General features: G+C 44.0%; 1 protein-coding gene across 4 annotated transcripts in view; it reads left to right on the top strand.

The window, feature by feature from the left end:
* The window catches only part of CMKLR2 (chemerin chemokine-like receptor 2), a 39,531-nt gene that overhangs the window by 15,924 nt on the left and 2,737 nt on the right, over positions 1–20,870 (top strand). The window contains exons 1-2 of one of the 4 annotated variants that reach the window (XM_046659805.1): positions 5,759–5,810; positions 6,227–6,453. The exons of 2 other annotated variants lie outside the window; for them this stretch is intronic. The gene's annotated coding sequence lies outside the window, so the exon portion shown is untranslated. Of the gene's footprint in view, positions 1–5,758; positions 5,811–6,226; positions 6,454–20,870 lie in introns of those variants that run through there. One more of the 4 variants, XM_046659807.1, reaches the window with a different exon arrangement.

The following is a 20,870-nucleotide window of genomic DNA, read 5'->3' as shown; positions in this document are numbered from 1 at the left end:
TAGTCTCAAAATATCTTTTAGAGCTTTTAGAAATAAGTATCGAATCAATGATCACACACTACATTCAGTTTTTGAGTCTTTTCTCTTTTAACCTGGAGCAATCCCCATATTTGTTTTTCTATGACAATAACTTTCTAAAGAGACCAAGCCTGGTGTCCTGAAGAATCTTCCTCTTTTTCAGCGTTTTTCAAATTTGAAAGTCATAAGACTTAGTGTCGCAAGAAGTGAGGAAAATACCATTTGCTTTTTCTTAGATGATTTTAAGTTTTTAATGCAGATAAAACAATTTTGGAAGAAGTAGACTATCTTTTCTAGAACAGTAATTGAAGGCCCACTTCTATATTCATTATTAATTAAATAGAGTCATTAGAGAAATAAAGAGATAAAATGACCGATTATACTACTTTTATTACTTAGTCATAAAACTGGTTAACTCAATATTTGCGCGCACGCGCATATGTGTGTGTGTGTGTGTGTAGATAGCCAGATTCTACTTAACCTTCACATCTTCTCTAAGGAAGAATGAAACAAAATAAAAAGCCGCTTAGTTTTTTTTAAACTTTCTAGGAAGTACAGGGAATGAAAGAGTCATCTTATACCATCAGATTATATTGTATCATCATCATATTATATTGTTACTAAAGCCTCTTTAGTCCTTTAGATGTAGCACTGTCATTATAAGTAGCTCTAATCCTCTTAAAGTATCATGCTTCATTCATTATAACAAATTAACAAAGACCTGAGACACAAGAATCTTTTCAGATTATTTCCAAACAGGCTTCCTTCACTACTGTCTTTCAATTGACCTAGTTATGAGTTTTCTGATGGAAAATAATTATATCTCTGCTAGGTATTGTCAAAATACTTTCAAAATGTGTCAGTGGCCATCACCTTGACAACTGGCAAGATTATTTTCCTCTCTCCTCCCTCCTTTTTTCCATCCTTCCTTTCTCCTTTTCTTTTATGGAAAGAATTTACTGTTATTATAGGACTCATTTTCCACCCAAATTAAGATATATTCCATACAACTAGAAAGACCCACAACTAAAATATACAACTACGTACTGGGAGGATTTAGGGAGAAAAAAGCAGGAAAAAAAAAGAAGATTGGCAACAGTTGTTAGCTCAGGTGCCAATCTTTAGAAAAGAAAAAAAGATATATTCCATAAAAATTAAAAGAAGTAGGAAATCTTCAATATAAAAGTTATACAATTTTATGAGGGATAAATATAAAACTAAAGATTTAATTTTATGAGTAGGATAACATATAATAGAGAACAGGTCAATTTTGCCTATTTTAAGCCAATCTATTTTGATTCGGCACCTTTCTTGAGTACCCATTATGTGTAAGTCTCTGTACTGGACCCTTGATGGGTCACAAATCTAATTGATTTATTGATCCATTCATTCACTTTTATGGTTGCTAGAGCTAGAGCAAGTTTAGGAAGGAGAAGGAGGTGGTGGAAAAAAAATACATTTTTCCATAGGAGGTGAACTATGAGGTGGGCTATATTCCTCTTAGATTTCTATAAGCCTAGTATTTTAAAGAACACCATGCTATTTGGGCCATGTCATTTTCAGATGCACAAAATATGCGTATTCAAACTCCACATCCAGGTGACACCAGTGAAAATTGCAGAGTAAGGACCTTGGAAAATTCTCTCCACAAAAGCAAAAAGGAACTGGTGAAGTCATCAGAATCAGAACTCTGGAAATTACCCACAGGCTTACAACAATCTGGGGAATGTTTATTTTAAAAAAAGAAAAGAAAAGAAAGGAAAGAAAAAACAGTTCAATCTCAGTAAAAGAAGTGAGCTTTGTGGCCTTGTTGATTTGCCCTGGTCCCAACCTGGACTCTCCTGCTTTGTGATATTCTTAAAAACTAACAGCCTGCATTCATGGTGAAGACTGGCAGCCTGGCAGCCAATGGAAAGGAAGGAAAGGGGCTGGAGCTCCTTCTAAGCTTCATTCCCAGAGAATTATTACGTGACCTGTCTGGTGGCTCCCTGGAAAGCCTCACTTGCAAGACTGTCTATACTTGACCTAACTCAGAGCTCACCTGGTATGAAAAGCCTTTTCCCCCATAAGCGTTTGTCAAAAACAATTACAGGCAATTACTTAACTTTGCAGCTGCCTGAGGTGATAGATACCAGTTGGGAGAAAGCATTAGACTAACCAAAAGCTTAAAAAGAAAAACTGGGGAGTGAGACATACAGAGGAGTTTTGAAAAGCTCTGACACACACCTGGGAATCAAGAAGGCCACAGGCATGTATAGGCTTGTGCTCACACCCAGGACTCTGTGCATTGCCAAGAACTGAAAAGGCCCTCCATTCTCACCCTGGGATGACTTGTCCTGTGCAAGCAGAAAGTGAAGGTTAAGGCAGAGTTGAAAGCGTGCCCCCAACATGCACACAGGGCCCCTCACCAAAAGCTGGGAGACTTATTGGTTCCAGGCATTTAAAGAAATGTCCAGGCCCTATACATACTTTCTGAGCTTTGCATGGTGGTAACAACAAAGAAACAGTCACATGGGCCATAGGACAGCCAGTGGGTTTGATGTCTCTCTGGATTTCTGCTCCCATTTCAGTTCAGGCCACTAAGGAGTTTTCTTACTTTCTTGCCAGCTCAGCCACACATTTAAAAACATGGCTTTTACATCTAGTCCACTGTTTTTAGAGGTTTTGTAGTGAAAAGTTTCTAAAGAATATCGGATAACCATATTGCCAGAAACATAACTCCTCCCAGCCTTTGAGCTATCACTTCCCCATTGTGGTTTTAGGAAGGGTCTACCTACTCTGTCATTTCGTGTCTGAATAGAATGAGGGACAGAGATTGTGAGGCTCCCTACCCTGTTGGGGAGTCCCACTGCCTTTTTCTGCTCTTCAGCCTCAGAGACAGACTTCAGCCAGCTTGCTTGCTCTTCTTGTCCTTGGGGTCCCAGGAACTCAGACACATCCCTCTCCCTTGGTCGCTGACTCTACCCACTTTTCTTCTCACAGATCTCTCCAATTTCCATAGTCTTTGCTCTACAAAAACTTATTTTTATCTTAAGGCTTTTACTGTTGATCATTAGAGGAGAACAGTAAATAACAGGAACATGATGAAGATGAGAAATTTACAAGCATCTCATACTTTTACAAAAGGTCTTATAATCTTGGTCCTGATTTCCTTGTAAGATGAGTTTTTGTCTTCCAATTTAGTTCTCTTAAGGAGTTGTTCCATATTTAGGTAAAGATCACAGGGACTCTGTTCTCAAAAAATGACCCTTCTAAACTGAAGACGTAAGGGCCTGTGGACTCTGTCAAGACAGGACAGCAGGCACCCCTCTCCTCTCTAGAGGACATTTGGCACTGAGAATCACCAGACTGAATGACACTAAAATTGGTCATCCTCTGTACTGATCAGGAATATTACAGGCATTATTTTATAATCCTCTATTATTGTATGATCGAAACACCCAAAATATGAAGTAGATTCTGATTGTGGACCCATTTTTAGCTACCTGGTTAACACAGAGCCTTACCTCCTTCTGAAACTTTGATTTGACATGTGTTAGACCTTCTTACTCTCTACCTCTCATTTCTTAGCCTTCCTTTCATATTTTCCATCTCATTGTCTCTCTGTGCTAATTTTGGGTAAGTTCTTCAGATGTATCTCCTAGTTTACATTCTCCCTTCAACTGGGTCGAAGCTACTATTTTACACATCCATTATATTAAATTTCTTTGTTTTTTTAAAAATTATACATTTAATTAAGCATAGATTGTTGGGATTTTTTGGGGTTTTTTTGGTGAGACTGGCCTTGAGCTAACATCTGTTACCAATTTTCCTCTTTTTGCTTGAGGAAGATTATCCCTGAGCTATCATCTGTGCCAGTTTTCCTCTATTTTGTATGTAGGACGCTGCCACAGCCTGGCCTGATGAGCGGTGTGTATGTCTGCACTTGGGATCTGAACCGACGAACTCGGAGCTGCAGAAGCAGAGCACATGAACTTAACCACTCTGCCACCAGGCCAGCCCCATTATATTAAATTTCAATATTAACTCTGTAATTTCTTGAAGTTCTGTGTGATTCTTTATAAACTTTCCTGGCCCAAAGTAGAGTTTCTGCCTAAAATCCTAGTAGTTATTAGCGTTTCTGTCTTCAGTCTTCAAGACTTTTAAAGTATTCTGCTAAATTTCTGTTTTCCCATGTATAAAATGAAGGAACTGGATTAAACTATCCCTAACACCCCATCCCACTTTAACAGACTGTGATTCTATGCTCTTTGGCCACCTTGACTCCATCCTCTTTCAGAGAGATTAAAAATTGGAAATTGGTTTATAAAAAGAGAACACCCATTCCACAACTAATAATGGCAAGTTGAAAAAGAATAGAAGTAATAGACATGACAACCAGATCTGTGGGGTGAATACAGGATATAAGAAAATGGTTTCCCTTAACTGTACATCATACATGAAAGAAATTTTATAGAAGTTTAAAGAAATTCTACCCTCCATGCCACCCCATCCCTCTAAAATTCTTGTCAGAGGCAGCATGGCGTATGTGCATCGATCGACAGGAGACTGTGTCTGAGCCACAGAATCAGCCGTGTACACCCCAACCAGCGGCCAGGAGAGCCGTCCAGCTGCGGCAGGTGTAGCATTAGAGTAGCCAAAACAGAGCTTCAGGTTGGCAGAACTTTAGACATCATCAAGTCCAGTCACCTTCAATGCCTGATTTCCTGCTTCGAAGCCTTCAATTTAAGGTCGCCTCATTAAACATCCTCAAGTGTGAGAAAGTGCTGTCCTCTGACACAGCTCCGTACGGAACGAAAGCCCCGTGGTTTCTGTTCACGACTGTTTCTCCAGGCCCAGAACACAGAGTAGATGATGAGTAAATATTTATTAGGTGAATCAATGCCATTTTTAACAACTGAAATCCTTAGAAGGTTTTGCTTTGCATTGAGCTAAAACATGTCTTTCTGTCATATTATTAGTTTTACTCTCTGCCCAGATAAGGCAGCTCCCTCTTTGGCATGCCAGCCCTTCAAGCTTGTGAAAAGGGTCACCCTGCCCTTTCTTCCCAGGATAGAGAGCTTCCACCCCTTCATTCCATGCTCCTCACATGTTTGGTGTTAAGCTTTCTCTCCATCCTCTTCGCTCTCTTTGGGCATGCTCCAGTTTATCATTGTTCCTCTTAAATTGTAATTCTCAGAAAAGAATACCGTACCCCCAGTGCAGTCTGACCAGCTCAAGTAGAGTTGGACAAACTCTCCTCAATTCTACTAGAACAACCCAAGGGCACATTCACCTTTTTTTTTAAGCTGTCATATCCCTTTCTTGACTCACAACCAGCTCGTGGTCAAGGAGAAAGCTCGTATCGGTGAAGAAACGTGGCATGTCTGAATGTCAGAACAGGTTACCACAGGACACTAATCTCAGTGCCTTTGGCGAACGGGGCACATCCTGTGGAAATGCCAGTGACAGTGGACGATGGGGACCCCGTCTGGGCGCATCACGTCAACTCCCTTTTCATCACATCGACTCCCTTGTCACAGCTAGTGAAAGGCACTGAATAAGCCATTAGTGCACATTACATCTCTCTTTCACGTGGGCTTACCGAATCCATCACAGGGCGATAACTCAGGCCCTGAGCTGCTGCCTAAGCACATCGTCAGCTGGGAAAACCTGTTGAAGAAGACAGTTCAGTTCGTACTGTCACTGGCACAAATTCAATGCAGGTGTTGCTTAACAGGTGAGCTCTGAAGTGAAAGACAGGTCATTTCTAAAGGACATGCTGGATACGGCCTTCCAGTCTCGTTTTCCAGGTCAGTACAGCAGAACTGGCTTTTTTTAATAAGTAATTTCTCTTTTCAGAACCACCAAAACTTTATCTTGAATGCAAGCAAAACTAAAGTGCCTTCAACTCAAGATATGTATGGTTACTACTAACATGACTGTTCTTAGGGGGTTTTAAAGATGAGCTTAGAATTGCCAAGCTCTTTTGCTTTTTAATAACTAGTCTCACAAGTTGTCAGATGCCGTTTCAGGGAATCAGACTTGAGGCTTAAAACGGTTGTCTGACTTTGCGTTGTTAGAGAAAATCTGCGATGGGCAGAAAAGACGTAGGAACCTGTCCCAAAGGCAGAACTTTTAAAAAGAAATTTTATTGTATCAAGTAGTTTGTTACTGAGTTCCTTCCAAGGTCCTTGTCGGGAAATCAACTGCTTGCCTTGTGTTTCAGCGAAAGTGTGCTGAATTACGTACTGGCATAGGTGCCAAGATACTTTCTGACTGCTTTCTTGGACTTGAGGACCTGGAGAAGCACTTGGCTCCTGAGTCTCCAGAGTACCACAGGGGCGGTGCAGGGACCTGCCTGCATCCGTTCTTTCTCATGAACCACCACGCTCAATGACCTTAGAAGGTCACTTCCATTTTCCTCAAGTACCACACCTCTGTTTCTGAGACGAGGTGAGTAACATCAAACATGAAAGAAAGATATTAAAATGATTTAATGTATATTTACTAGTCCAGAAGCAATTTGCAAAATAATATAGTTAAGAGGTCTCAGAAGTGGTTCTTCCCGCGCATTTCTACCGCTGGCTGGACAGCAAGTAAATGGAAAAGATGCCACCACATGAAGTGAGCTGAGAATAAAGAGAAGAGCTCTTAACATACAGCCGTGTGCTTTACCGTTGAACCAGTGTCTTTTTCTCACTCCCTTCCCTTCCTCCTTCCTTCTTTCTTTTCCTTCTAAGGAAAGAAGAGGAGAGGATAAAGAGGGGTTTAAGCTACGTTCGCAAACGCTCCCTCGCCCTCCCCTCTAATTAAGCAAACTTGGACTTGGAGAGCTAGCTGGGAAGTGAAGAGTCTTTCTCCTGCAGCTCTACAGCTGTTTTGGGCACGGCTGCATGTTTATAACCTTCTCTCACAGATGTTACATTTTATGAAATGTGACTCATTAGGGTGGTACTGGTATCTTTAGATGAAAAGAAATCCCTGAGGGTTGAATGATTACACAAGTCTGGTTCACTGAAAACCTGAAATATTTTAATAGAATATTTCCTGGAAAAAAAGGCAAGACTTTGCTGTACTTAAATGAATCAGAAAGACCAATGATTTTAAATTCATTCTTTCCTCTGGGAGGAACGAGGGAGGGACAATATTCTGGTTTGGGGAGCGGTTGTTTTCATTTGCAGAATGTTTTTAATTTGTGTAGACTTCTTGTTTTGGACCTTGATCAATATTTTTGTTCCAATGTGCAAAAAAACCATTTACTAGAAGACATTTTTTGATGCCCACTCTATGCAAAGCCCTGGTGCTATGTGGAGGCGTGGAGAGCAGTAAAGGAGCTGGAAGATGTTGTTCTGCCATCTTTGAGCTTCTCATAAAGGTTTAAAACTAGATGTCACCTGTGCTTTCCAGATGAGGCACCTGGGGTCTCCGGGGGAAGGGGTCTCACCCACAGTCACGCAGCTAGTGACATGCAGAACTCGAACTTAGAACCTCTCTCCTGAGTCCCCTTGCTCTGTCAACATGCCCGCGGACTTAAATGGGGTCAAGCGGCATGGCAGGGCCAGAACTGGGGTGAGGCAACTGAGGCTAAATGTTAGCAGGAACCCAAAATTCCAGCCATCAAAACTAAAGCAAAAAACTCCAAGCCGAACAAAATGTCGTCGTCTCAAGAGAAGTCAGAACCTGACCTGCACTTGCGTGACCCAGCCTCCTCGCCTCACCCTAATCTTGGCCTAACATCATGCAGGCTGAACTTTTGGGTGGACCAAGGGGGAAAACCGACCAGAAAACATTCCCATGGCTGGGATAGTTGTACAGGAATCCTGAGTGTACAGAGGGAGATGTCCAGATGTTCAGAGGCGGATCACAGACTCGCCACAGCAGCGACTTGAGGTGAAACAGCTCTGATTTGTTCTAATGAGAAGCTGAGACTGAAGGGCATAGGGGGAGAACTCAGGATGTGACAGTGGGTCATGCTAACCTCTCGGAGATGCTGTTCCTGTAATGAACTTGGTTGCCTTCAAGGGCTCTGCTGGTGGAGGACAAAATAGAGTCCCGAGCCTGGGAGTGGGGTGTGGTTGGGGGTCTGAACTAGAAACTGGGCTAAAAGTTTTCCTCCCCTTTTTTATTTTCTTCTCTCTCATCCACGCCCTGTGCCTGAAGTATTCAGCCAGGACATGGCTGTGCACCATTTGAAAGTACCCTTGCCCTTAGAAGGGGTGCAGGAGGAAAGGAGAGGCCTTGGGCACATGCTGTCCTCCAGGGTCATTGCTGGTCCAGTCCCCAGGAGACACCAAAAGGGGACTTGAGTCTTTGCCCACTATGAGCACTAAAGAGTATGCATTTGCCGGAATGTCCTCAGGGCCTACCTGCCATGGGCTACGTGGGACTTGGTTTAGGTTCCTGGTCTGCAATTTGGCTCTTCACTTTTCCACGTTTTGCCATGACTTTAACAGCAGAGTGAGAACCAGCCCCAAGAAGAGAGTAGATTCTGGGTGACTGAGGCTCTGCCCCAGGCTAACGTGTCACTAGGACAGGAGCTCCAAGTTAAAAACTGTTCTCACAGAGGCTCCCCCGGGCCTGGAGGTGGGCAGTGGCGAGGAAGTCTAAGAAAGAACCAAAGCAGCTTTCTCTGTCCCGTTCCTCCTCAGCTTCCCCCGACCTAGCCAGCCTCATTTAAGGGAGGAGGGGTTTAGCTTTCATTTCATCTTGTTTTTTCCTTCAGCCACAAGAACAGCTCTAGAAAAGGAAAGTAGAATTCCTTCTCTAAAATTCAGCCTCCTTCTCAGAATCTCTACTGCTTTAAACACTCTCAAGAAAGGATTCTTGTCCCTCGGGTGCCTAAAGGTTAAGAACACGGGCGTTTACAAATCTGAGTGAGAACTCTGACCACGCCAACTTGCCAACTGAACGGTTTTTGCAAGTTCTTTAATTTTCCTCTCTTCAGTTTCCCAATCAGTAAATAGAGAATAAGGGCTCAAACATAATCTCTGTAGTCATACATTCTTGCCCTTAAAGGACCATGTTCAAGGCCCCGAGTGCAAGCATCAGTGCCTTCCAGGGTCCCCCATCCAGCAGCCACTCGGGCTGTGCCGAGCCCCCGAAGGGCCCCCAGGGCAGCGTGTCTGTTTGGTGCATTGTGGTAGGTTTGTAACGTTCTCCACGTTGAACAGCTGTAAGTTCTCGCCTCTACTAAGCCAACATTTTCCTGCCTAAGGGGCCGACATTTTTTCCCTTAGCTCCAACCTTGGAAAACACGGAATAAATCTCTTTCTTCTTCCTCCACTTCAAGTATCTGAAGACAGCTATCAGATGCCTTAAGTCTCCTTTCTCACTGATTCCTTCAACCTTTCCAACAAAGACATATCCCAAGGCCCCTCAGTCTCCTGAACCCTTTCTTGTGCACGGCTGTGGTTTCCCAAAGTTCTTCTCAAAAGCTGTTTTTCAGGCTCAGCAAACTACTCCTGATACAGATTCGCCGTGACAGAAACAAGTGCTGAGGGTGCTAGCTCGGTCTTCACTGCCATCAAAGGATTAAAGTGCTCATGATGGATGTCTCTAAGCCGTCACAGTAATGACTCTGGCCCCCGTTGTGTGGCGATGATCGAGGGGCGAGTCTTCCAACGTGTACTTTATCTTCCACAGCTGTTTTATCCCACATTCCCTCCTGTCTCCTCCTAGGGGGAAAAAGTCAAAAATGTTTCCAGGCGTAATCTTGCATGAATGGGAGGAGGTTCTAGAATTGTCGCTCTTCCCTCCTCCCCCAATTTTTTGCTGCTGTGTTGAAAAACCATTACTGTTGCACCCAAACAGGTTCCCCCTCCCCTCCCTTCACCGAGTTCTCATACTGCCTCTCTGCATGAGGGACAGAGGGACAGTATTGGTTTGTGAAGTGGCTGCAACTTCAATGTATTCTGCAAATTCTTTGACTATTGGTCCTTCTCCTTTAGGAAGACAGTCTTTTCTTTCTTCAAGAGAGGAAATATCTTAGGGGCTGGCCCCAGGGCCTAGTGGTTAAGTTCAGTGCATTCTGCTCAGGCCCAGGTTCATGGGTTCGGATCCCGGGTGTGGACCTACACGGCTCATTAGCCATGCTGTGGAGGTGTCGCACATACAAAATAGAGGAAGATTGGCACAGATGTTAGCTCAGGGCTAATCTTCCTCAGGAAAAAAAAAAAGAAAAAGAAAGAAAGGAAAAGAAAAAAAATGAAAGGAAATATCTTAACATAAAATAAAATAAGAATATAATGGCTGCCAATTCACCCTAAACCAGCTACTCCTCCTAGACTTCTGTAAATGTCATTGACTATAAGTGGTTGAGAACCAGCATATCTGTGGTGTCAAGCAGTGATGAGATAGAAAACAGGTATACTATGGCAGCAGCACAGACCTCCGCTGGGCACCTCTGACTTGTCTGAAGTGCATCTTGTATCCTTGTCTGCAGAGATTTCTGGTCACGGTTAAAGATTCTAGACTCACACCAACATAGGATTTTCAACCTTTTAAAAAATTTTTAAACCATGGGTGGTATCTAATTATGAGAAGTTTTACAATCTGTTAGGTACCCTGTTGTGACTATAGCTTCCAGAATCAGTTCCTCAGTAGACATAGCACTGCCCAGAGGACATTAACAAGGATCGAAGCTTTAGTTGTGACTTGTACGTGAATGAAAATATCCAAAACATAAATTGGAACAATTCAGATCTCCAGGAGCTATCTAGCCATATGCCCTACAAAAATAAAGTTACAGAAATCCTGTGCCATCAGGGTTTTCAAATTCAGTGATTTCATTCTTTGTGCTAAAAAATTACTTGTGTATGTGGAAACCCCTTTTCAAGGAAATGCTGGTTTGGGGATCTCTCTCAGCTAGGACCAGGGCTTTGGAACATTCCATTGTTGGTGGTGGTGCAACATTCCATTCTTTCCCAAAGTCTACACAAAGTTTGGAGAGAAATGAGATAAAGGCCTGGACTATATCTTTTAATAGCTTTTTTCAGAGAGAAGTAAGAGAAGTATAATGCCTTACAGCATTCTCTTTTCTCAGCACTCTTGGCAGATATGGGGATAATAATGACATTTGGGGGCAGACACGGGGCTGGTGTCTCACGAGGTGGGAGCACCATACAGAGTCAATATATTTTTTTTTCTGCTTTTTCTCCCCAGATCCCTCCAGTATATAGTTGTATATTTTAGTTGTGGTTCTTCTAGTTGTGGCAAATGGGACGCCACCTCAACATGGCCTGATAAGCCGTGCCACATCCATGCCCAGGATCCAAACCCTGGGCCACCAAAGCAGAGTGTGTGAACTTAACCACTTGTCCTCAGGCTGGCCCCGCCAGAGTCAATATTTTTAAATATAAGAAGCACACAAAACAAAATGAGTTTTAAAATCTCTACTTAAACCTTCTCCCCCTCCTCTTGAAGCAGCACGCAGAAATCCCGCTTCCCCTCCCCAGCCCCTCCTCCCTCCATCGCCCACTGCTTTCCATCTGACGCTGCAATCAGTCATCAGCAGCCATGACTACTGAGCGCGCTGTGTGCCAGGCATGGAGCCACCTGCTTCTCGAGGGTTTCCGCATGTGCTGGTCACAGCAGCCTCTGAGCTAGCAGTATCACTGTTCCCATTTTACCAGTGAGGAAAGTGAGGTTTCCAGGTGCTCGGTGATTTGTCCAAGATTCCACAGCCAGGAAGGGGTAGGACTGGAATTCGAAGGCAGGCATTCTGACTCCAGAGCCCACAGCCCACTTTACCCCCTGATATTTAAATTATACTTATGTGTTAATTATCTTAAACTCTTGCAAACGAATGCAGCCTAAAAGTTTCTCTGTGACCCAAGGTTAATCATTCACTCTGTTTCCTCCCAGCAGTCAACAGAGCTGTACAAATCATACGAGTTAGGACACTACCTTCTGGGTGGAGCGTTAAAACAATGGGCACTTAAGTAGGCGCTGACTTTTCACATACGTGCTGGGTCCTCTGAGGCTGTCCAGGCGGATGGTGGGGCTTAGACCTGCAGGTCAGCCTGCAAGCCTTTTATGAAAAGAGCTTGGTCCCAGCAGAGTGAAAATAGATGTCATTTCATTTCCGTTTGATTTGATCATCTCTTTTTTTTCATAATGGAAAAACTTTCTCCCAATGCTACTGCCTTTAAAACTGAATAAAAGATTTGTACATCTAAAATTAGTTAGCTTTTCTACCCAAGGTTGATTTTCAATGTCAATTCAATAAAAAAATTATTCTCAAGGCTATACTCAGTTTAGTTAAGCTTCCTGAAACATTCTACTAACTTCCTAAAGGAACTTCTCTCAAATATGTCTCCTCATCTCCATTGTCACTCCCCCTGCCTCAGGGCCTTCCATCTTGACGTCAATTGTGGCAATATTCTCCCGAACTGCTACCAGATGATCTTTACAAAAACAGTGACTTGGTGATGTCGCTCCCTGCTATAAACATTTTTATTTGCTCCCAACTGGCAATGGATTAAAATCCAAATACTTAGGCATGACATTCAAAGATTTTCATGAACAGAACACTCCCTTTTCTTTGCTGTCTCTTTCCCAGACAAACCAAAATACTTCCATTCTTCCTAATATACCAAGGAATATTGTCATTTGTCTTAGTGTCTGGGATTCAGCAATAAGCGACATGGGAGCTACAGATAGGCAAGACACTTCTCTATCACAGGATAGGCCATGCCATGCTTGGGGTGGCAGGGAGCAAGCTGCAGTCACTGTCCTACCACCTCCAACCAGCTGGAGCATGGGGATCAGGCCCGACCTGTTTCCACTCAAGCTCCTTTGCTCCCATCAGTGAGTACCCACGGTTTCTATAGAACACCGCTGTGCCTCAGCACCTTCCAGACAGAGGCCGTTTATCCAAAGGGCAGCCAAATATTCCACTGGGGCCAAGCATCTTGAGTACAATCTGGGGTGTGGCATACAGTTTATATTTGACAGTTAGTGGAAAATTCTGAGCAATGCTCCAAATAACCCCCACCCCGCCACCTACACACACACACACACACATACACACATGCTTTGCAAAGATGACAGCCTTTGAAAAATCAAGTTTGCTGACCATAGTTGTTTGCTGGGTCACAGATCCATGGTTTTCACCAGAGAGTTTCTCTTTCATGTCCATGGGTTTTTTCCTACACACTCCTGTCATCCAATCAGAAGGAGAATATGGGTTCCCTCCAGGGCCCTATGGTTTTCACAGGAGACACATTCAGCTTTTGAGTTCTTTCCCCCCAGGGTGGAAGGGGGCCTCTCCACGGGCACTGCACAGACGAAGGTCAGCACATCAGCTCCTTCTCAAAAGTGGGTGAGGGCCTCAGTTTTCTTAGGGATACACTTTTGAATGGTCCATGAAAACCCATATGACTTCACGTTATGGAACTAAATTAAACCTCTTTGCATTCACCAAATGCTCTGCCAGAAGGATCCTTGGGGTTTTGTCAAGGTAGACAAACACAGCGCTTCCCTCGGTAGCCAAGTGTCGTTTAAAGCCACATTTAAAAGTTTAACAATACACATTTCTACCAGATGTCCCTTCCCAAAATCATCTGGATTTTATAGACTATTTATCACTACTCGTTCTGCCAGAACTCTTGCAGTGAAATCTGTTTATTCAGAAAAGACTTTCAGCCTTACCGTCTAGAAAATCTGAATTGATCAGAAACTGATTGGTTTAATTCAATAAATAGTTCTGTGCTCTGGAACTAGACACTTGTCACCTGAGTATCCGGGTAAATGTTGCCCAGGAATGTGGGACCTTGGGTGCTGCACCGCAGCTGAATGCCTCTCCACATTCTTTGGAGACCAAACCGCAGCCTTCAGGAATGCTTCTCCGAACTCGCTCCACACCAAGCAATTTTCACACATTTCTAACAGACTTGGGTAGACCTGCATGTACTCATGTCCACAGTCAGCCTGGCACATACTGGAGTGGTACTCAAAAGATTTTATGATCCTGCAGATCTTTATTAGTCTTTATTTCAATCAGAATTATTTACTTGCCTTTCAGCAGCACATATGGTTTAAAACAAGTACAGTAGCTCTTTCCCATCTAAAAGCCTTGTCCTGGCATTGTTATTGCGTTCTTCCAAGCACTTCCAGATTGAGAAAACTATACGTCTCAATGGAAAGTCACTGCCAGCCAAGAAGCTTTGACCCTGCCTGTTTAATAAATTACAGTGTTTCCTTTAAACCTGGCTAAAGACCTAATTCTGCCTGCCGTCCATCTTCATTTCTGGTTACTGCTCAACAAGGCTCCTTCCTATTGCCCAGACATCCCTCCAGTTTCACCTCTGAGTCTTCATTCACATCCTCCCCGTCACTTCTCAAAAAGAAGGTATATGTATATGTAGGCACACATATGCACATATATGTTTACAGATAGCCACCTGGTTAGATTGAGGACAGATTTCCCCATATTTTCTTTCTATATCTCTTTTTGCCCTTTCTCTCTTATCTCACCAAGATTAAACAGGTAAATATAACACAGCATGATTGGTGAGACAGCAGAATATCAGGGTTTTTTTTTTTTGAGGATGATTAGCCCTGAGCTAACTACTGCCAATCCTCCTCTTTTTGCTGAAGAAGACTGGCCCTGAGCTAACATCTGTGCCCATCTTCCTCTACTTTATACGTGGGACGACTACCACAGCATGGCTTTTGCCAAGCGGTGCCATGTCTGCACCCGGGATCCGAACTGACGAACCCCGGGCTGCAGAGAAGCAGAATGTTCGAACTTAACTGCTGCGCCACCGGGCCGGCCCCAGAATATCAGTTTTTAGAAGTTTGAAAAGACATCTCCTTAAATGTAAATTGGCGGAAATGTGCAGCGTAGGAAGCTTTCTTTGTAGGCCTTATTTCACCTTGAGATTGCAGGTAATATTTTGAGATTGCATTATCACACACTTCATTCGCATTCTCACGTGAACGGTTTTAGATTTTTCAACAATTTTATTTCTTACTATACACAAGACACGGTGTCAGCAAAGATTGTAAATTCAAGTGCTGACAGCATCCTGGGAAGCATAAGCGAGCGCCTTGGAAGAGGCAGTGGCCAGGGCCGAGCAGGACATACCTGACCTAAGAAGAAAGCCATGCTGCTGTAGGACGCACAGGCCCATTCTGAACAGATAATGCAAATTATCGAGAGATGCTAAGAATTGGAATCTTTTTGTGAAATCTCCATATTAGCATCCACATCAAACATTTTTTAACACTTTCAACCAAATTAAACACACAGATCAATAGTTTGCAACCTCTAAAAGGCACAACTGGTTGGTAGTGGTGTAGACAAGAGCAGGCCAAGCCAGGACTCCAAGGTGAGAGCACCCCAGAGAAGAGCCGGCTCGGCAGCAGGTAGAAGAGAGGAGTCTGACTGGACTCAGGGTGTGTAGATCAGGGTTTCTTAGCTTCAGCATCATTGACTTTTCAGGCAAGATAATTCTTTTGGGGGGGGCTGTCTAACGTAGCATATTTAGGAGCATCCTGGCTTCTCCCCACTAGATACCAGTAGCACATGTCCCCCCATCCCCGTTCCCTGTCATGACAATCAACAATGTCTCTAGACATTGCCACATATGCCCTGGGAGGCAAAACTGTCCTGGGTTGAGAACCACTGGTGTAGACTTTGGTGGTAATAAGGGATGGGAATTGGTGCTAGGGAAATGCCTCCTGGGGTGGTAGGTGAGTAGTCTAACCAAGGAGGGAGAAGGGAGCAGGAGAGAGAGCAAAGCAGAGTCATGTGGTAACAGGTCTACGTTCTCCAGAGGACTGGAAAGAACCAAAGGTATAGCAGCCCAAAACCGGAACCCAGTAGCCAGCACTAGGAACAAGGCAATGACCCAGTTACCCAGATCAAGCAGAGCGATTGTAGAAGCGGAACCACGGGTCAGGATCTCTGCTGACTTGTGCTCTGAACTGGAAGCGTGGTTGAGTTTTAGTTTGGGGTAGTGCACAGCTCACAGGGAAGAGATAACAGAGCCAAGCTGTGGACTTAGAGCAGTGACAAGGCAGCGGCATAGGGTCTTCTAACCAGAGATGGCAGGAGGCGGGGTGAGGGTCCTTCATCAGGGAGTCTACTCACCCTCCGCTCTCAAGGACCGGGACCTCTGACTCAGCTCCGAAGAACAGCTCCAGTCCTAGGGGCTGATCCATTGCTTTTGCTTTTCTTCCAGGGTCCTCCTTGGGAACTAATAGAAACCCAGTAAAGTCAGGAACTTGTCCATGGCATTTTTTCCCTGGAGAGAAAAAGAGCTGGCCCAACTCTTACAGTCAATCCCCTCTGTCAACCCCGAGGTTAGTGGGTCTCTGCAGAGGCCTCTGAGCAGCACTGAATCTTATGACTGTCTCTCTGGGGACCGAGGGCAAGTCATTCACAGAGGCCAACTCAGAGTTGCTATTTCCATTCTAATGGGTAGGTTCCTTCTTCACTGTGGAAAACCTCAAAGTTTTCAAGAGTTTGTCTGCCCCAGGGGTCACAGACTAGGACCTACGCCCACGGCTATTTTGTTTTAAAAGAGTAGCTTAGAAGTTGGACACTTTTCACATTAAAAATATAGATATCCAGCCATTGTTCAAAAACTCTGGCAACACCAAGCCCTCATTTTCCACGTGGAAACAATTGGCTAGAACTGAGTGGCTGCTGTCCACTGAAGGCAAGTCTCCTGCTCTTGGGTTCACCCAAATCCCATCGTCTCCCCAACCTGGACTACTGCACCCACTAAGGCAGCCTGCCCCTGGGGGCATTTACATTATGAAACGACGGGCAGAGGACGTTAACTCTGCCCAAACAGTCCATGTCTAGTATCATCACAACTCAAGACCTGCCCCTCATTTTCTTATAAAGCGGGAGTCTTACCAGCCCACCATAGTCAATTGCAAAAACTCCCTCATATTCAGTGTCCATGGTTAAAACGGGGGTTCTTAAATGGCTTCCTGACCCTTGCTGGGGTAAGAGAGACCCCCTCACCAAGCCAGCTTCTTCCTCTTTCCATTCTCCCTAAGATAAGCTCCCTTCTCTCTCTTCCGGTAAGCTTCTGGAAGCCAGGACCATTGTTAGGAGGAGCTCCTACCTCAAGGGTTTCTTACAGCATCTTTCACAGGAGGTTGGTACCGCCAGGTCTCCATCACAGTGCTTAAAGGCAAGGCCTAGAGAAGGTAAATTTGTTAGGATACAGGTTCAACTGCTTTAACAAAAGCCCAAAAGAATAGCAGCGGAAATATTTTCTCACTTAGTCATCCAGAAGGAGCTGGTCCAGAGAAGCAGGGCAGCTCTGCTCCACGCGGTCGTCCAGGGGCCTAAGCTTAAAACCATGTTTTCCTCATCCACATGGTACAAGATGTCTTAGCACTGCATCCTCATCCAGCCAGTGAGAAGAGCAGGAAAAGGGTACTAGGGGGACTTGGACTCTGGTACAGAAGGTCCCAAAGTCTGGGGGTCGTTGTTGACTCTTCTCTCACACCCCACATCCGGTCCATTAAGAAATCTGTTGTCTCTATTTCCAAAATATCTAGAATTCAATCCTTTCTCATCGCTTCTACCACTACCGCCTTGATCCAAGCCACCCTTCTCTCTGGCCAGGATGATTGCAATAATCTCCTGACTGGTCTCCCTATTTCTACACTCAGTCTATTTTCAACATAGCGAAAAGAGGGATCTTTCTATAATATGAAGCAGACTACTTTTTCCTCTGCTCAGAGTCCTTCAATAGCCTCCATTTCTCTTTGAGTAAAAACCGAAGTTCTTCAGTGCCTACAAACCTCTGCATGATCTGAGCTCCCACATCCTTGGTGCTTCTTTCCTTTTGATCCTCCCCTTGTTCACTTGCTCACCACGTTCTAGAAACACTGGCCTCCTTAGTGCTTCTGGAATGTTAGACACACTTCTGCCACAGGGCCTTTGCACTGGCTGTTCCTTCTGCCTGGAAATACCCGCATCACTGACTCCCTCACCTCCTCAAGCCTTTGCAGTTGTCGTCTTCTCAATGAGTCCTTCTCTGACCACCTTACTGAGGGTTAAAACCACCTCTCCCATCCCCTTTATCCTGTTCTTTCCCCCTATTTTTCTACAGCACTTGTTATCTAATACACTATGTAATTTGCTTTTTTCTTATGTTTATTTTTTTACTGTCTATCTCCTCCTGCTAGAACCTAAAATCTAAGAGGAAGAAAAGTTGTCTTATTTGGTGAAGAATCCCAGTCAGCTAGAATAGTGCCAGACAAACGTAGGCACTTACTAAATATTTGCTAAATGCATGAGTGATCAGGGTTCAGAAATGGTGGTTGCCAGCTCTAGGTTAATGTGATGGGTTGAATTATGGCCCCCCCAAAAAGACATGCTGAAGTCTTAAACCCCAGTATCTCACAATGTGACCTCACTTGGAAATAGGGCCCTTACGGAGGTAATCAAGTTAAAATGAGGTCATTAGGGTGAGTCCTAATCCAGTGGGACTGGTGTCCTTATAAAAAGGGGAAATTCGGACACAGAGATAGACATGCACACAGGGAGAACACCTTGTGAAGATAAAGGCAAGTATCAAGGTGATGTATGGACAAGCCAAGGAAGGCCAAAGCTTGCCAGAAAACACCCAAATCAAGGCAAAAGACATGGACAGATTCTCCCTCACAGCCCTCGGAAGGAAACAACCCTACCCACACCTGGATCTCAGACTTCTGGCATCCAGACTGTGAGTCAATACATTTGTTATTTTAAGCCACCCAGTTTAGGGTCCTCTGTTATGGCAGCTCCAGGAAACTAATACAGTTAGTCTCTAGATATTTGGGTAGATCCAAGGGAGATTTGGAAAGTAGATTAGATCTGGAGGTGCCTGTCCACTAAAGCGATACACAAACAAGGTATAATAATTAAACAAGAACATGTCCTCCAGGATTAACCCTGTCTGCCCCAAGGACTCGGTAGGACAATTGCTGAATTCTGCCTTACCCCTCTCTTCTCCATCCCACCCCTACCCCTCATCATCACCACACAGATACATCTGGTCTAAGTCATAGGGGAATTCCTAGCTTATTTTTCCCATGAGGGATTCAGCTGGGCAGCACTCTGCTCCTCCTGAAGATCCTTCTCCAAGCCTGAGCTTGTCCTTGCATCTAATCAACTCATCTGCTTTCTGGAAGATTAGGAACCTCTCTGGCACAGGGCTTTCAGTTTAAAAGAATTCTGTTCAGATAGGTCACTCATCCTCCAGGTCCCTCCCCCGCCCCAAGAGAACTGGGAAGAGCGGGTGTTGGTGTCCTTCCACAGGCCCTGTGATCACTCTGGCCCAGCAGGGTCAGTGGACATTGGAAAGAAAAGGCTCCTGACTTTCCGTGAGGATAGTGGTTGTGTGTACTTTGGGGGTTTCCATGGCTTTCTATGTTTGGGGAATGAGGTTCCATCTACTCCACTGCTTAGGGTTTTGTAAGGTGATTTAGACCACCACCTGGGCCACTGGGCTTCAGAATTGCTAACAGCCTAAAAGAACTGGTCCTAGGCATGAGGAAGGTAAGAGTGTCCTGGAACACAGGCAGAGAACCAAGGCAGGGAGTTAGAGAGTAGGCTTGAAAGGCTTCGGCACTGGGGAGGGTCAGCCACCAGAAAGGGTGGAGAGGGCAGGGTAAGATCCCAGTCCTGAAAGAACAGGGCAGCAAGCAAGAAGCCAATTCTTCCTTGCTGGAGTAGGACACAAAGGAAAGGACTTGGTATCAAGAACAAACCAAGATCCTGGGGATAGAACTGTGGGTCATGGCCAGAGATTCTGGCAGCGACACTGACTTAGGGGTGAATTCACAGATCCTCTTTAAAATTACATTTGGTTCTGAACCAGACTCGTGGCAGAGCCAATCCTTTATGAGACACATGTTAAGCATCTGTGATATGTTAAGACTTGTACTAGGCGCTATGGGGCAAGGAGATGACAGTTATTGTTCTCAAGGAGTTCACAGTTTAGTGGGGCAGATATTAAAGATAAGTCAGTGACAATGTAGCTTTTTAAGTATGAAGGAGAAGTGTGACAGAAGAGGGCAATGTCTCAGTGATTAAGAGCTCAGGCTCTGGGTCCAAGAGATCCCAGTTCATGTCCTGCCTCTCCAGTTACAGACTATGTGATCCGGAGCAAGTCACTAAGCTTCTCCAGGCCTCAGATCCTTTCCCATAAATGGAAATAATCATAGTGCTTACCTGCTTTATAAGAGTCTTGTGAGGATCAAATCAGATCACATATGCCTGGCACCTAGTAAATTCCCAATAACATTGACTATTATTTATAATAATAGTTATTAATACTGTTATAGTTGTCTGGGGGAAGAAAATGTCAGGAAATGTTTCCAAGAAAAGGGGGCATTGGAGCTGAATATTGAAAAATAAAGTGAAGTTGGCTGGGTCTGGGGTTGGGAGGATGCTAATGAATTGCTTTTGTTTCCTAATTATGCCCTGCCAGATTCTTCAAATGATTTTAGGTAGGATGATGAATTCAGTGTTAGCCAAATTGAGTTTGAGATGCTCTGAGCAACACAAGATGTTTAACCTCTTCCTTCCAACCCTACTGTAACACCAAATCTTACATATTTGCCCCATTAATGGTTGTAGCTCCATGAAATGAATACAACTAAATCTTTTTTCTACTTGATTTTCAATACTACAGATGGAAACAACACAAAATAAAATTAATGAAGCTAAAATTGCACCCAGTAAACTTTGTTTTGATTGAAAAATTGACATTTAAGTTTTCTGAACCCAGGAAAACTGGCCTTGAAGGAGAAAAGAAAAAGGGGCCACAAAAGAAAACTTTAGGTGAAATTATAATAGGCAAGATTTGGTAGGGAGAAAAATAAACAAAATAAAACTGATTAATAATAAACCA

The sequence above is a fragment of the Equus quagga genome, chromosome 4, assembly GCF_021613505.1.
Source record: "Equus quagga isolate Etosha38 chromosome 4, UCLA_HA_Equagga_1.0, whole genome shotgun sequence".
In the NCBI taxonomy this organism is placed as follows: Eukaryota; Metazoa; Chordata; class Mammalia; order Perissodactyla; family Equidae; genus Equus; species Equus quagga.
Note: the sequence above shows the minus strand (reverse complement) of the source record. Positions and strands in the feature narration are given on the sequence as shown.